Consider the following 16,194-nt stretch of genomic DNA (forward strand, 5'->3'; position numbering starts at 1 on the left):
TTCACCAGGGGTAGACCCGCTCCGCCCCTCTGCCGCTGCCACTGCCTTCTGACCTAACCGCCCCACCTACCAGGAGCAAGCTTACCTGGAGTGCAACATCTGGCGAACCTCCGGAGGCCAAGCCCCACCCCAGGCCAGGCTGCAGGGAAGAGAAGAAATCGATCGGCTTGCCCGGGCAGCCTCCCAACCGCCACCGCCGCCGCCGCAGCCCAAAAGCATTGCAATAGCCTACCGGGGTCAGGCTGACTGCAAGGATGTGCACTTGCCTTCTTATCCTGGCCAGGTCCCTGAGCACCTCCCTGCATCCCTACACTCCCTGCACCTCTGCACCCCTGCTACTCTCTGCAATTCTGCATCCCTCCACCCCCACATCCCCTGAAATGCCTGCGCCCTCCACAGCCCCTGCACCCCTGTCACCAGTTACACTTTTGCACTGCTTACACTCCTGCACCCCTGCATGTCCCACACACCACCTCTTGGGCCTTTGGCAGAGTCTCTGCTGTTAGACCAATGCACAGTGACTCACTCTTTGCCAGTATATGATGCATCAGTGGACGTCAGGGGTTGCCTGCAGGAAGGTACATGTTCCCGGTCACTAGCCTGGGCCACTAGGGTGATCTCTGTGAGGTCACCCAGGATGGGTTCAGAGATGCTGTTCTCTGGGAAGAGAGGAGTTGAAACCGGTCTTGAGGGCAGAGCTGTGCTCACCAGGCCGTCCACGCTTCATGTTTTACACAGGGCTTCGGAGAAGTGAAATGGATCCGGCCAAGTAATACCGGCCTGCTGTGAGCCCACCTCAGTCCTGGGCTCTGAGGCAGACCGACTGGCTCCCTCAATCAGGGCCCAGTTTGGGCACCTGAATGGTCCCTTTGAGGCATCCTAACAGTTCTCAGGATGAAGTCTGGCTGCTTCCACCCCATGGCCCTCCCTCCTACTGTGCTGGCCTCAGGAAGGTTCCTTATATGGGGAAGAAGGCAGCCCACACCCTACCCCACCCCTCACCTTTCTCTAACCCAGGCTGGTGCTCTCTCTGCCCCTCAGAGTCTGGGAAGCCATCCCTCTTCAGTTATGTCCCTTCTGAGATGGACTTGCTTCCACTCAATTCTAGGCGAGGATGCACCATGGAATGCACTGGGTAAGAGAACCAAAATAAATAATTTCTTCTGTGAGGTTGTCTGTTTATCTACTGGGGCTGGGCTGTGTGTAGTTTGCTACAGCTATTGGTGTGAGAGGCTAAAACAGCCTGTGTGTCCTTGTTTTCATCTCCCCGCTGTCTTTGGGTTTTCCCTAGACACTCCTGAGACATTTACTTCTGTTAGTATTATTCCTGTTATTACACACGGGCCCTACTGACATGGAGGTAAGGTGTTGGGGGAGCGGGACAGAGCAGGGCATCTGCAGTCCTGTGATTAGTTCTCATTGAGCCTGTGCCCTGAGCTGTGACCTCCACAAGTGTGTCTCTTTCCCCCCACCCCAATTTGGGTGACACAGAAGGGATTTCCCTTCTCCCAGGTTGGTTAGGCTCTGGTAAAATAATTTCTCATTAAAAAAACAAACAAAAAACAACTTCCCCCAATGAAACAGAATGTTCTGGGTGTATTTCAATACAGTTATTTTCTCCTCTCCAGGCAGGAAGCATGAGGAGTTATCCTCTGACCTTCATTCTGAGAACAGGACACGGTCCTGGATGTAAAATACATGAAAAAGAGCATGGGGCCCCTCTGACTGGCCCCCTGGAGTTGTCACACTCTGATTTCCCCACACTGAGCCTCCTGCTGGCCTCAGGGACCTGTTAAATCTGCCTAGCCCCGGGGTTCTTACAAAAGCAGATTCTGCCTTGGGAGCTGTGACTCTCCAAGCCTGCCCGCTGTTCCCTTTGCAACCTCTCTGGGTTGGAAGCAGCTTTCCCCCTCAGTCTTCTGGGATCTAAGAAGAGCAGTGGGTTTGCAGCTCCCTCAGATTTGGTGTTATTTTCAGGACAGGAGGAAGAACTTCTGAGCTCCACACGAGCTGGACCAGAGGCTGGAATCCTCCCTTCCTCTGCCACCGTGCAATCAGTGGCTGTGGTTCTAGCCGAGTTTCTGAAGATGTGGACTTAAACACACATATCCCAGCCCTCACAGGAGCACACAGTCCCATAAATCCCCCTAGTTTCCACTGGTAACTATGGAGCCGATGGGGACACGGGTTTCGGGACCACAGAGGCCTGACTGCACGACTTGCTCCGTGGCCTATTTACGTGGTTGCTCCGGGCCTTGTCTGAAGTGGCTTGTTTACCACACCTGGTACGTGGGAAACACAAAATAAGTACTAGAACCTTCACTTTTTCTCCCTCCAGGGCCTTCAAACGTAGAAAGTAATAAGTGAACTCAGACAGCCTAGTCACCACAATGAGGTCCGTCCAGCCTGGCTCTCCTGAGTGATGGGCACTGACTTGCACCTTAACTCGGAACAGTAGGGGAACTGCCTTCCTCTAACTGGGCCTCTCCCCACACCAGGCACGCCCGCAGCTCAGACGGGGCCAGCTCCCCAACTGAGGTGTGTGCTGGTGGCTTCAGTGTGACCTGGCCCTGCCGGGACATGAACCTGCAGTGAGTGAGGTGGAGGGTCGGGTGGAGGGGGGTCCCTTCTGGGGTGGCAGGGGGTCCGGTAGCACCCCTCCCAGCCTGGTGCCTGGGGCTCCCTAACACCTCCTACAGCTCCTGGGTTGGCTCCGGTCCTGGCCACTCCACACACCCTCCCAGTATCTTTTCATTATGTCCCTTTTCTGCTTTTATCAGCGAGAAGTGGCTTCTGTTGCTTGTTCAGTGAAACAGTACATCGGGAAACCAGACTACTTCTAACATCAGTAAAATACCAACCTCGGTCAGCTCGCCGGGCAGACCGTGCAGCACAAAGGCCTGAACAGGGCTGTGCGAACGGCTTACGTGAAGGGTCCTCAGCATCTGTCTTCAGAGATACAGAAGCTGATGGTTCAGGTAAAACCTCAGGGTGGGATTGAGGAATCCAAAGCTGGTTGGTTTCAAAGGCTAATTGGTCAGACCAGACCCCTGAGCTGTGGTCAGAAGCCTGGCTCACCGTCACGCAGACTCAGCGCCCTAAGTGCTGGGTGGGGCCGGTGCTGTTCCCTTTGTAGGCTCTCGTTGGGGATTCAGTGTAGCCCCTTAAATACAGCAGAAATTCCAGCCCCATTAGCCCCCAACCTGAGTGTTCCATGACAGAAATCCCGGGAGTGTTTAATTTTCATCTTTGTTTAGGAGGATGAAGGTGGTTCAAGAGAAGACATAAATTCACACTTAGTGACACAAGGTCACAGCCAGTACTTCCTCCACGGAGAGCTATGTGCTCCCACAGTGGTGGCTGGGGGCTCGGCAGAGACCCTCTGCTGGTCCCAGAAGGACTCGCTCCTCTGGCCACAACTCATGGGTTGGACAGCAGATCCAGAGGTGACAGAGCATCTTTCCTGGGAATTTGGAACTGACACATAGAAATCAAGTTCACTCATCTGGAGTTTGGCGGAGGGGAGGGGCGGTGGTTGGAAATCAAATGAAACCAGAGCATGAGAGACACTTAGAAGTGAAAGAGCGAGAGACAGAGAGACTGACCTTGTGAGAGCAAATAGTCAGAAAGAAGGCAAACAATCAGGGGACAGAGGAATTCCAGCTCCTGACTGTCTAGTCTGTCCCAGCCCATCAATGACCCCGTGAGATGTTTAATAACATTCCAGTTTTGCAGATTAGGAAACAGGCTGAAAGAGGTGGGGGCTGGGTTTGGGTGCAGAGTTAATTCAATTGCCACTGGACCCCACACTTCCCATTGCCTGAAGGCACCCTAATCCTCACTGGGACCCCTGTGGTCCCCTGACAGCCCAGCACCCTGATCAAAGGGACCCTGCGGGAGTGGGAACCCCTCTTGAGTGTGGAGAGTTCCCTGCCCCGAGATGCCATGCATCAGCAAGCTCCCGCTCACCCCAGGTTAACATCAGCCCAGCTCTACAGTCTCCCAACCCGCTTCCCTCCCTGCCAGGCACCCCCAACCTTACCACCGAGTGTACTGCAGGAATTCAGGCACAGGGATGCCCAAATCAACACGAGCCCACCGGCTATAGAAACAGCAGACTCCCAGCCCCACCTGGGTTGTGAGGGGACAGAAGGTGTCCTCAACTTTCATGTGTCTAAAACAATCTTCTTCAGCTGGAGGTTCTAGAGAAAAATAAAAGGTCCAAAACATAGTTCGGTGAGGAATTCCTCCAAGGACCTGACTCCAGTGTCTACAACCATGTGTACCTACCCCCGGAATTGGGGTGAAGGTGGATTATTGATCAGCACAACCCCTGGTGGCCCAGCTCCTTGGCTTGGCTGCCCAGAGGGGGCTGGGGGAATGGGTAAGGCCAGGGCACTCAGGAAAAGCACAGAGGACCTGAGCTCTCCCTTCTGCACTCGTAAACCCTTCCCCAAATCTCAAGGCATTGGACAGAGATCCGCCACAATAATGAGATGCTCCCATCTCTTCACTCACTCCTGTCGGTTCACTTACATGCTGAGCATCCACTGGGTCCCAGGACAAGACACATAGAATGGCTGATGGGACAGGCTTGGTCCTTCCCCCTGGAACCTGTTCAATCTGATCAAAGAATGATCACTCATAAAGAGTTTCTCAAAATTATACAGAGACCAAAGACCAACTGCAGAGTGAACCAAATTTAAAAATATATATGAAGATCCCCCAGTCTCCCCGCCTAAGGTTAACAGCATAAAGCAAAAAATTCTTGCCTTTAATCAGCAGGGAAGTTGTCACCCCCTCTCAGGTGGAAAGGAGAGTTATTCTTTGAGCACGTCACAGAAGTGCTCCATCGGATTGGACCAGGGCATCTACATTCATTCAGCAAATGTGTATAAGCTCCTACTACATACGGGAATCTCCTAACTAGACCGTTCCCAAGGCTCTCGGGCTTTATCAGTCAACAAAATAGACATGACTCCCCATCACTGGGGGCTCAGAATTTTAGCAGAGGAAACAGGCAGCATGTTGGGGTAGCAAGAGTTTGGATAAATTTTTAAAAAAGAGTGATATGAGCAAACTCGGGTGATGGCGGTGGGGTGGGAGGCAGGCAGGAGAGAATAAGGCAATCCTGGCAGATCTCACGGAGTAATGAACTTGAAGCAGAATAGATCCGGAGGAAGAAGGAAGAGCCGGAGCCAGAGGCCCCCAGAGTGAGGGGGAGAGTGTGGGCAGAGAGGCAGAGCACGCCGGGTCCTGAGGCCTTTGTGATGACTTTGGCTCCTAATGACATGGTGACCCGTTTAGTGAGTTTTGAGGGGAGGGGTGATGTAGTCCAACTTATGCTTCTGTGTTTGTGTTTTTTGGGGGGAAGTAATTTATTTATTTTAATGAATGTGCTGGTGATTGAACCCAGGATCTCAAGCATGCTAAGCATGCGCCCTACCACTGAGCAACACCCACCACCCCCAATGTATGTTTTTACAGGCTCCCTCTGACTCTGTGTGGATGAGAGATTGTAGGAAAGCAAAGATGGAAACAGAAGGCTATTGGTATCCAGGAAAGGCTGAAGGTGGCTCTTAGGAGGGCGGGGAGCAGAGAGCAGGTATTTAATTAAGACAGAATATCCAGAATTTTCTAACAAGCTGGATTTGCTGTCTGTGAGTGTAAAAGAAAGAGAGAGAAAGGACATGGTTCCAACATCTGGGCCTGGAAAATGGGAGGGATGTCCTCTCCGGATGGGAAAGGGGATGGGAAAAGGTGGGGCTGAGCAGGTGGAAAGGGGCTGGTATCAGCTCAGTTCTTCAATGTCATGGTTAAGGGGTGTGTTACATATTGCCACAGAAGTGCCTAATAGGTAGAGGAATCTGTTTTCTTTTTCTTTTTAACATTTGAAAAATATAATTAAACATATTAATTGTATTATGTGAATGATTTGGGAATTTTGTTTCATGCCAAGTTATATGTTATATATAGCCAAATGGAGCATATATCGAAAAGGGGAGAAATGAGGGCTTTCACATAAACTGACTGTCCGTAACGTAGGTAAAATTTCAATAAAACCAGTCTTCAGGGCAAAAACCTCATCTCGGTGTTACATAAAAATAAATGAAAAACGACTATGTTGATGTACCATTATTTCATGTTACATAATAGCCCCAAACTAACAGTGTTTAACTATGAGGCTTGTAGAAATACTATTCGCTTTATTCACATAAATACAGAAGTGCAGAAATGTTCTAAGGTAGAATTAGCATCTTAGTGGAAATAATACATATTTGAGCATTTTACATGATATATATGTACTGATTCAAAATTTGGAAAAGTAATTTCATAGTAGAACATATGTATGAATGTGAAAGCAAGATGAATGAAAGGAAAAGAATGTGATGTGAGTCTCAGGGATAAAGGCTCAGATGGAAAGGGGAAATCAGGGAATTTTGGAGAAATCGAGAAATTGATGGCATGCCAATTTCCAAGGCTGGGTTGCTTCCACCAAAGGAATAGCAGAGAGAGAGAGGAGAGGCCCAGGAACCCACCCTGGGGAACACCCACAGTATATGTTTGGAAAAAACAGGAGACATTGGCAAAGGACCAGCCAGCAGGCCAAAAGCAGAAACAGACAGAGAGATGGGCTGGAGGTTGAGTGAAGCAGGAACACGGGGTAGGAGGGATGGAAGAGCTGGGTCAAATGCTGCCGAGGGGCCAAGCATGATGAGGAGTCAAAATTGACCACTATATTTAGCAACATGGGGTCACTGATGGCCTTGACAGGGCAGTTTCCATAGAGCGAGGGATCAGGCGAAAAGCCAGAATGGGTGTAAAAGGGGATGGCTCAAGAGAAGATGCAGACAGTGAGTTTAAACAACTCCTTAAAGATTTGCTGCAAAGACACAGGGTGGCAATTGGTGGGGGTGAATTAGGGTCAAGGAGTGCTGTTGGTTTAAGAGGATGGACGTTTATATACGGATGGTGCCAACTAGCAGGAGAACAAAATAGATGAGGCAGTGAAAGAGAGGATGGTTTTGGGAGTGACAACCCAGAGAAGATGGGAGGGATGGGGCCTCGGGGACTTTTGGAGGAACTGGCTTTCGATGCCACTTTTAATAAGCGGTGGGGCACCGAGAGTGAGGTCACAGACATCAGAAGGCGAGCGGATGTGCTGGGAGTTGCTTGTGAAATTTCTCTTCTGTTGGCTTGTTTGCTTGTTCAAAGTAGAAAACTAACCTTACCAGCTGAGGAACAAGGAGGAAGAAAGAGTTACTGGAGCCATGAGCAGAAGATAAGAAAGAGCCTTCCAGGGAGAATGGGACAGTAAAAAGGGCAGGGGGAGGCGGGGGAGTGCACTCCCAGAAAGTTACATTTTCTCTTTGACGTCCCCAAATGTGTGACGTGTTATTACCCTTCCTGCTGTCTACAAAATAAAAATTAATTATGGTTCAGAGGAAATGCTATTTCATTCTAAGAGGCTGCCTGTTTCTCAGGAATGGTCATCTTAAACTGCAAATATTACAAACAATGTTGAAAAGATGAACCTGTGTACCTAAAATCCCCTATTTTCTATTAATCTGTTTACTACTTAGTTCCCCTATCAATAACACATAACAAATACTGCCATGATGGAGGTACACCGATGCTTAAAAGGAAATGAGATCTGTATCCTTTTGCTAAATTCCATGGCTTCCTTAATATGCAGTTCCACTTGGAATTTAGGAATGTCTGGTATAAGAAGTGAGAAACAGTTTGAGAAAATCCCGACTCAGAATTATACATCACAACCACATCTCACAAGTATATACAGCCGTAAAAAAGTTTAAAAGCAAAACTCCGTAACTACTCTTAAAGACCTTTGCAAACCTGGGCCTGCCAAGATGTTTCCAAACTGGAAAGGAACTCCAATCTCTTGCCTGGTACCGGACCAGAGGCTGGCCAGCCTTTTCTGTAAAAGCGAGAGAGTAAATATTTTCAGTTTTGCAGATCATTTTGTTGTAACCATGCAGGTAGGCAATAAGAAAGCTAAGAGCACTGGGAGATAGGAAACAAACGGGCATGCCCACACTCTCCCTTCCACTCAGGGCAGCTTCTCTGTGGTGGGGAGCTTTGCCACAATCACTTGCTTCTTTTTTCCATTGGTTTCTTTGTTTCCACCTTACTGCTCGAGCTCAGAACTTCAGGTGGGCCTGGTCCTTCAGCATCCATGCAGAGAAGGCTGAGCGGGGTTGGGAACCCCACCTGATGGAGAAGAGAGATTACTGGGAGGGACATTGTGGAGGCCACCATGACACGAGACAATCACACCTTCCGGGGTGAAAGGGAACGAAGACAAGGGAAGGACACAGTAGTGGGACCCCTAGGTCGCCTGCCAGGCTTGTTCTCCCTCCACGGCAACCATGGGGGCCTGGGGGGTGTTGGGCTTCAGCTACGGTGATTAGGATGAAGGGACTCAATATAAAGGACCCTCCAACTCCTCACTAGGTTCCAAACGCAGCCCCTCTAATTCCACCCTCTGAGTTTCTGGAACTCTGCTGGAAGAATACATGAGCAGGCCAGAACCAGAGCCCAAGCCAAACATGACAGGGGCTCGTGGGGCTGTAACCCCATGCTCAGTGGTCGGGGACTCCTTGCAAATCTGCAGAAATCCCTGTTCCACCTCATTCCTGGGAGAAACCCCAGATCTCCTCCTGCTCTGTCTGTTCTTCTCTTGAGGCTATTGTCCTGGAGGGATGCTGAGTCCTTGAACCTGGTCCTCCAAACGTACATAAGCAGCCTGTTCAATAAAACAAATTATGCACTTTTTCACATTTGCCAGTTTTTTGATTCCAGAAAGGCTGTGGGACTCATTCTCACAGTCTCCTGTGCCCCCACCACATGGTGGCCCTCTGCTCATGTAAACACGATTTCCCACAACTGCACCCTGCCTCCCAGCTTGTCAGAGGGGAGTGTCCCACAAAGACACAGGTGTTTGTGAGGATCCTGTCCCCCAGCAGAAAGCCTGCTCCTGGAGCCACGGACAGGGATCTGGCCTCCTAAGCCGCTCAGCTCTAATTCAAAGCCTAAAGTGGAGGCCCCGAACATTGCTGAATGACTTTCTGAATCACCTGGACTGGAGGGGACTGATTTTCTTTCCAGGAATGGAGGTAGTGCAGCCTCCATTTTCAGGGCTGACCTTGACGATGGATCTAGTTCCCCCGACTGCACCGCAGGAAGGAGTGGCCCTTCCATCCCACAGGTTGGAGACCCAACCCAAGGGAGTACTGAAGCAGTGCATTGCTGCCAGGTCCAGCATCCCTGCAGAGTGGCCTCTGCCCTTGAATGACCCCCTTCCCAGGGCCTTTCTTGCCCGGACACCACCACACCCCAGGCTGTGCCAGAGCTCTGGGGCTCTGCGTGTCCAGGGCACACAGGTGGCACCTGAGCCAGGTGTCCCCTGGGCCTCAAGGGAGAGAGGTCTGCTTCTGCATCAGGGGAAGGTGACCCCACAAGGCTGGCAGGACACTCTCAATATGGACCTCCAGGAGCCCTGGGAGCAGTTTCCCTGCAGGTGTTAAGAGCCATCATCAGGAGGTCAGGGCCCTCTTTGTGCAGACCATCCAGCAGTGCTGGGCCCACGTGCTGACCTCAGAAATCTACATGCCCCCAGGATACCCCAGGCAACCTCACAACTTCGTCACTTGGTGACCTGGGTACCACGAGCTCCTTGGCCATCCCATGAGGGTGGTCCTTGCAGGCATGGTCTCCAGGTTCTCCCGTTGAGAAATCCCCCTGGGTTTCTGTGGTCACAGAGCAGACACCAGAAGATTCTAGTCCTGCAGTGACCCCCACAGCAGTCAGCTCCCCTGTGCATGTCCAGGGACAAATGACAGCAATTTATTGCCAGGTACCGTGATGAACAAGGGGGTGGGATTCCATACTAAGTTCAGGATCCTGGTAACTCACTCTGCACCCCGAAAATCTTCCATGAGAAATGTGTGTATTGGGATGTCTGTGCCCCTAGAAGAGCTGTTCCTGAGGGTTCCTGGGACCCTCCAGCCCCTCTCAAGGTTCTCAGATCCTGGGTCTAAATTTCTATCTGCCTCTTTTGGTGTACGGCCACCTGTGTCTCGTGGTCATGGGTCACTTTATTGCATGACTTGGCATGTTCTTAGTGCTCGTCCTCCACCCCTGCACTAGACTCCCAAGATGTTCCCACTGACCCTTGGCTCCCTGGGTGGCTCAGGGGGCCCTAAGTCTGCACCCTTCACTCTCCTCCTCTACCCCCAATTCTGGGGCCACCCCTAGGTGGACTTGGAGGTGTTTGTAAATGAGTCTTACACAAGGACATGTCTGGACAAAGCAGGACCCCACCCCCGGAAAACTCACCTGCTCCCTTCTCAGAAGAGGACCCCACAGCCCCACATTGCCTCCCAGGGGTCTACTCAGGACACAGTCCCCCAGTTCTGGGCAAGGTGTCTCCCTGGAATCCTTGCTTCCAGGAAGAGTCTCTCTGTCCTTCTTCAGAGTTTAGAGGTGTTCCCATGTCCCTGACCACCAAGATGCCCAGCACAGTCCCTTCAGTGACCTGGAGAGACAAGTAACTTATGTGGCCACAGGTCTCACAGGACACACCTGCTGAGACCCCAGGCTAAAGGGCTGTCCTTCTGCCTTCTCAGGTGTGGCTCCCATGGTAACTTTTTGCAGGGGGCCCAAACGGGGAGTGTGGCCCAAAGCAGTTCATGGGGCTCTCTGGGCAGGGAAGACTTGGGCCAGGTGGCCTTGCCTGGTTTCCCTGCTGGGCCACTCTGAAAACCCCCGCTCCTCTGGCTGTGGCTGGAGGCCCCTCAAACCTCAGGGCGGGGCTCTTTCTCTCAGCCTCCACTGACTCCAAAGCCACGCTGGTGCTGGCGAGGGGAAAGAGCTTTCTTGCCTTCTTTTGGCCAAGTTGCCACAGGTGGATGCTGCGGGGAGCTGGAGAGAGAGGTAGCACTTGCTCAGATGTGAGTGGTTAAGCAATTTGACACCCTGTCAACTAGCCTTAAACATTGGAATGAGGTCTTTCCCGGTAAAGCTGGAAGTTACTTTCAGTAACTTGTCTAAAGATTTCTTTTTTTTTTCCACTTAAAGACTCATAAAACCTCTCCCAGGTCATTCCTGGTATGGACCATTATCCAGGGATCAATCAGGAAATGCAGGAGGAGAGGGGTGGGGGTGGGGGAGAGGGGAGGTTAGATCAGAGCCCACGGAGAGGAGATGCCCCTCCCAGGAGCCTCACACTGGGCAGTGGCTTCTGGCATCCAGCTCTCCTGTTCTCAGGCCCATTCCATCTGCGGGGTTTTCCAAAAACATAATGGTGGAAGGGCCATGGAGGACACCTAGAACTTCCAGAATAGACAGGGGGAGCAGAGTTACCATGCTGGCCCTGGGTTTGGAGACAGACCTGCAGTGGAGACCACAGGCTTCTGAGAAGCCAGTTTCGAAATAAAGGCAGTATGCACTGGAATACCCGGCTCGAGAGAGTGCTTCATCATAGACATGTAATTTACATAGTTCTCACCACTAAATTCTGTGTTCCCAACACGCTACATGAATGACGGCTTCAACACACATTCATTTCTGAGATGTGAAAAAGTGTAGAGCCGCTCTTTCATCCTGCATAATGGGCATGGCTACACTTAAGAACACTTACCAAGATTTCTCAGCAAGAGCCAATTTCGAAATAAAGGCAGTTTGTGCAGGAAAACCCTGTTGGAGTGAGGGCTTCCCCATACACATGTAAGTTATAGAGTTCCCCTCACCATGAAACGCTGTTCCCAACATGCTACATGCATGAAGGCTTCGACACACATTCAGTTCTAAGCTGTTAGCATGTGGAGAGCCGCTCTTTCATTCAGCACAAAAGGCATGGTTACACCCAGGAAGATTTACCCAGATTTCTCAGCTGCTTCCTTCAGCCAGATTCAAAATAAAGGCAGTTTGTGCTGGGAAAGCCTGTTGGAGCGTGTTCAGAGCTGTTTCGGGCTCTGTCCCAGCTGGAGGGTGCAAAGCCCAACCTCCAGAAAGAGGGACCAGGACCCCACCCGCCAGGTGGTGTTGCCTTTGTAGGGGAACAGTGATCTTTGGGTAAGATATATTGCGGCTCTCTCTAAAAACTGCTTTGACTTAAGTTTGCATCCTAGTCACCAGTTCCAGGACAACAGAAAAGGCATACCCTACATCCCTTTGCACTCAACTCTTCCCAAAAGAGCAAATATTTGTCCATGAAAATACCAGCTGCTCTTCTAAGGCCCACTAAATACCCAGCAGTGTGGGCGGTGCACTCTTGATCAGGGACAGGTGGAGAGGGAACAGCGGTCCTCCAGCAGGCTTGGCCTGGTGTGGCAGCTGCGCTGTGGGTGCGTGGTGGGGAGGGAATGCAGGGAATCCTGTTTGAGGGGCCTCTGTGCACGCCTGCATTATAGTCTGAGGTTTCATACAAAGGCTCCAGGCATCCTAACTGGTCAGATACAGCCCCCACCCTTGGGCTGGAACCACCAGGAGATAAGTACCTGTAACAGGGACGGTGCCTGGTGTGGGGAGAGGTCATGGGACACTCCGGGGGCAGGGGCGGTGGTGCTGGGGAAGGCAGGGGATGCAGTGTAGGGTGGAGGGAGCAGGGTCCTTTGCTTGGGGGTGCGAGTTCTTTGGGAGACCACAGGGAATGGTACACATCATCCCCACCCTATACCCCAAATTCCTAGCCCCGCCAACACAGGGGCTGCTCTGCACCCTCTCAACGTGGCTCTCCTGTAAGACCGCACCCAACCAGGCATCTGGCACCCTGCCCTACCTCCCCTCTTGGGACAGATCCCGTCTTCTTGGAAACTGCCTAGCAGCGCGTATTCAAGGCCGGCAGCCGGCCTGGCGGATCTGCACTTCAGGTGCCCTACCTGGCCAGCCGTGCCTGCCTGGGCTCAGTCCTCTATCTTGCCCACCGGTAGCCTGGGTCCACTTCCGGTGCAAGCGGAGGCCGCGGAGCCCAGGCTGAGCCCCGCACACAGACAGGTGAGGGTGCCCCCACCCCGCCGCCCCGCCGCCCCGCCCACTGTTGGCAGCATTGCCCCAGCCTCCGGCCGGTGCCACCTGCAGCTGAGGACCTCCGCGCGGCCCCGCCCGCCCCGGCCCCACCCAGCTGCCCCATAAGCCTCCCCCCACCCCCGTCCTGGCCGCGCCCTTGCTCCCATTGGCTCCGAAAGTTCTGCTCTCGCACGTCTAGCCTCGGGAGGACGCAGACGCAAGCGCTAGGGGAGGGCCCAGCTGCGTTGCCATGGATACAGACGCCGCGCTCCTCGCGGGCTGGCGTGCGCTTCTGGGGCAGGCAGCGAGCTCCGGAAGTGTGCAGCTGCCCGGGACCATGGCGGTGTTTGCTGCTGGGAATGGCGGCTTGCTTGGCCGGGCCACTAGTTCTGGCCGCGTCAGTCGGCGGCCGACATCCTTTCTGGGGCGGCGTCTCACAGACGGTAAACGTACGGCAGCGCCGTTGGCGGGGCCAGTGGACATGGACCAGGGTGGGATCCGGGTTGGTGTGGCGGCCGGGGAGGGCTGTGGTGCCGGGGAGCGGGTTGGGGCGGAGGGGACAGGGCTGGGGCACAGCCTCCGGCTTTCCTCCCCCTCGGGCTCTGGGGCTTGGACCGCGAGTCCGGGTAGCCCTGCGTGGCCGCGGCCTCCCAGAACCCCTGGGAAGGGCAGGTGGAGGACCCGTCTTTTATGAAGCGGGGCCTTACCCGCGTTTTGAAGAGCCCCAGAATCAGATGTTGGAATAGGGTGGTTTATCAGCCTTGTATATCAGCAGGGAAATTTCAGTTCCATCCAGATGTTGGCTCCTTCGCTAAAACTCAGGAATAAGACAAGGGTCAGTGTCAATTAGCAGTTATCTAGGGCTTGACTCAAAATAGACTGTGCGGGGTGTAGAGATGGTAGATGGGCCCTCCCTTTCAAGGTTGGTAGTCTTCTGGGATTAGAGGCCTCAGTTGAGGATTACATCCTCATCTGCAGTAATGGAGGTTGTGGGAAACATTAACACAGAGAAGGGAGGGGTGTTGCTGCGGTAACTCATTAAAGAAGCCAGGACACTTGCCTGGCTCTTGTGTAGGAGAGTCTCGCCTAGGGTAGGGCAGCAGTTATCAAAGTGAGTCCGAGGCCCCTGAGATGCAAGACTATTTTCGTAGGAACGCCGGGAAGTCACCTGCCTTTTGCACACTCTTGCACTCCCGAGTTTCCTGTGGGGTTTTCCAGGGAAAACCTAGTCTGTGATATCACAAAACAGGTAATGTAGAGGCAGATAGAATTAAGCTCTCACCAGTCCAAAAGAGATTCTCAGAAATTAAAATCACTGCTATTCCTCTCATTAATGATTTTTGTTTAGAAAAATATACTTATTTTTTGCTTAAGAGTATTAATGGTATCATGTAGTAGGTTGTTATTATTTTTAAGTGAACTCATAAGCATTTTTTAAAGTTCTTATTTAACTTCTAACACAGGAACTATTGATAGATTTAACCCACATAAACAGCAGCCTTTTGAAGTCCTCAGTATTTAAGAGTGTACAGGGGTCTTTAGGCCAAGAAGTTTGAGATTCCCTGGAGAACGGGTGCTCAGGTACTTGTCAGGTGCTTAGCGTTGATAGACAGATGCCAAGATGTCTTCTGCATGTGCTCCCGGACTCGAAATAATTGGCCACACAGAGATCGGTGGGCAGTGCCTCCACTATACAAACCAGAAGCTGCTGAACGTGTCTTGAGTCTAGGCCATGTGCTGTGCAGAGATTCCCATTGTATCTGTTCTATCTAAGCCGGGATTCCTGTGCAGAGACCTGGCTCTGAAGACCCGCTCTCCTTTGCTCCCTGCCAGGTAACTTCTGTGTTATGTCAACCCTCCGGAGGGCTTCAGCCTCCGTAGGGGCGTCTGTATCCACATCGCCTTCCTCCTGAAGACCCTGCTGAAAATGGAAGAGTCGGTGCTGGTGATACCCCCTTGGGGCCGCCTCTACCATTAGCAGAGCCTGGACATCCACCAGGTCCGGATTCCCTGGTCTGACTTTTTTGATCTCTCAAGTCTCAACAGAAACATCCCTGACAATGAGTACGAACAGTTCATTGCAGGTGAGATGGTGATCGTTTAACTGGGGCCAGACGGTTTTTGTTCTGGTTCCGATGTGAACATCGGGCCGTCTTGCTTCGGGTTTGTCAGTCTGCTTAGGGGCCGTGCTCATGTTTCCTGCACTGCAGGTGAATTTGGTCTTTCCACAGTTTTTCTCAGGAAATATATCTGAAGTGTATGAGCTCTGTGTTCCCTCCCCTCTGAAAACCCTGGCCTTCTGGTGAGATGGAGCGGTGACGAGGAGGCCACTGCCACAGAGGCCTTGTCCCAGCAGGACTCGCTCCCTGGGCAGTAAGGGCCATTCTTACCTGAAGGAAAACACGATGTATGTGTACCATGGGCCACGTGCTGGAGAAGGTATGTAACCTCTCATTCAGTATAATTTGGTCCTGCTCAAGCTTCCCATTTTACTTTTTGTAGGAGGTAAGATTTGAAGATTTTCTTTGAATACAGCTATTTAGAGCTTATCTTTTTTTTTAATTGAAATGTGGTTGATTTACAATGTTTAGTTAGTTTCAGATATACAGCTGTTTTGTTAGTTTCAGGTATACAGCATAGTGATTCAGTTGTACATATACATAGTCTATTCTTTTTCAGGTTCTTTTCCATTATAGGTTGCAAGATACTGAACATTTTCCCCTGTGTTCTACAGTGAATCCTTGCTGTTTGTCTGTTTTACATATAGTAGTTTGTAATTGTTAATCCCAAACTCCTAAGTTTGTTTCCTAAGTCTGTGAGTCTGTTTTTGTTTTGTAAATAAGTTTATTTGTATCTTTTTTAAAAATTCCACATATAAGTGGTATCATATGTTACTTGTCTTTCTCTGTCTGAGTTATTTCACTTTAGTGTGATAATCTCCAAGTCCATCCATGTTGCTGTAAATGGCATTATTTCCTTCTTTGTTACAACTGTGTAATATTCTTTTATATCTAAATACTACATCTTTATCCAGTCATTTGTCAGTGGGCGTTTAGGTTGCTTCTATGTCTTGGTCATTGAAAACAATGCTGCTGTGAACATTGGGGTGCAGGTATATTTTGAAATTAAGGTTCCCTCTGGATATATGCCCAGGAGTGGGATTGC

At 51.3% G+C, this 16,194-nt stretch overlaps 1 long non-coding RNA gene across 1 annotated transcript; it reads right to left on the minus strand.

Moving 5' to 3' along the window:
- Positions 1 to 541: 541 nt before the first annotated feature.
- LOC140690357 (uncharacterized) lies at positions 542 to 11,496 on the minus strand. Its single transcript, XR_012065621.1, has 11 exons — positions 11,249 to 11,496; positions 10,824 to 10,944; positions 10,360 to 10,558; positions 8,651 to 8,767; positions 8,058 to 8,232; positions 7,858 to 7,939; positions 4,537 to 4,623; positions 4,043 to 4,202; positions 2,862 to 2,949; positions 1,003 to 1,131; positions 542 to 659 (listed from the first exon to the last, which is right to left on the minus strand). It is a non-coding gene; the product is annotated as an uncharacterized lncRNA (long non-coding RNA).
- Between the last annotated feature and the right edge of the window lie 4,698 nt (positions 11,497 to 16,194).

Source organism: Vicugna pacos, chromosome 30, assembly GCF_048564905.1.
Source record: "Vicugna pacos chromosome 30, VicPac4, whole genome shotgun sequence".
Classification (NCBI taxonomy): Eukaryota; Metazoa; Chordata; class Mammalia; order Artiodactyla; family Camelidae; genus Vicugna; species Vicugna pacos.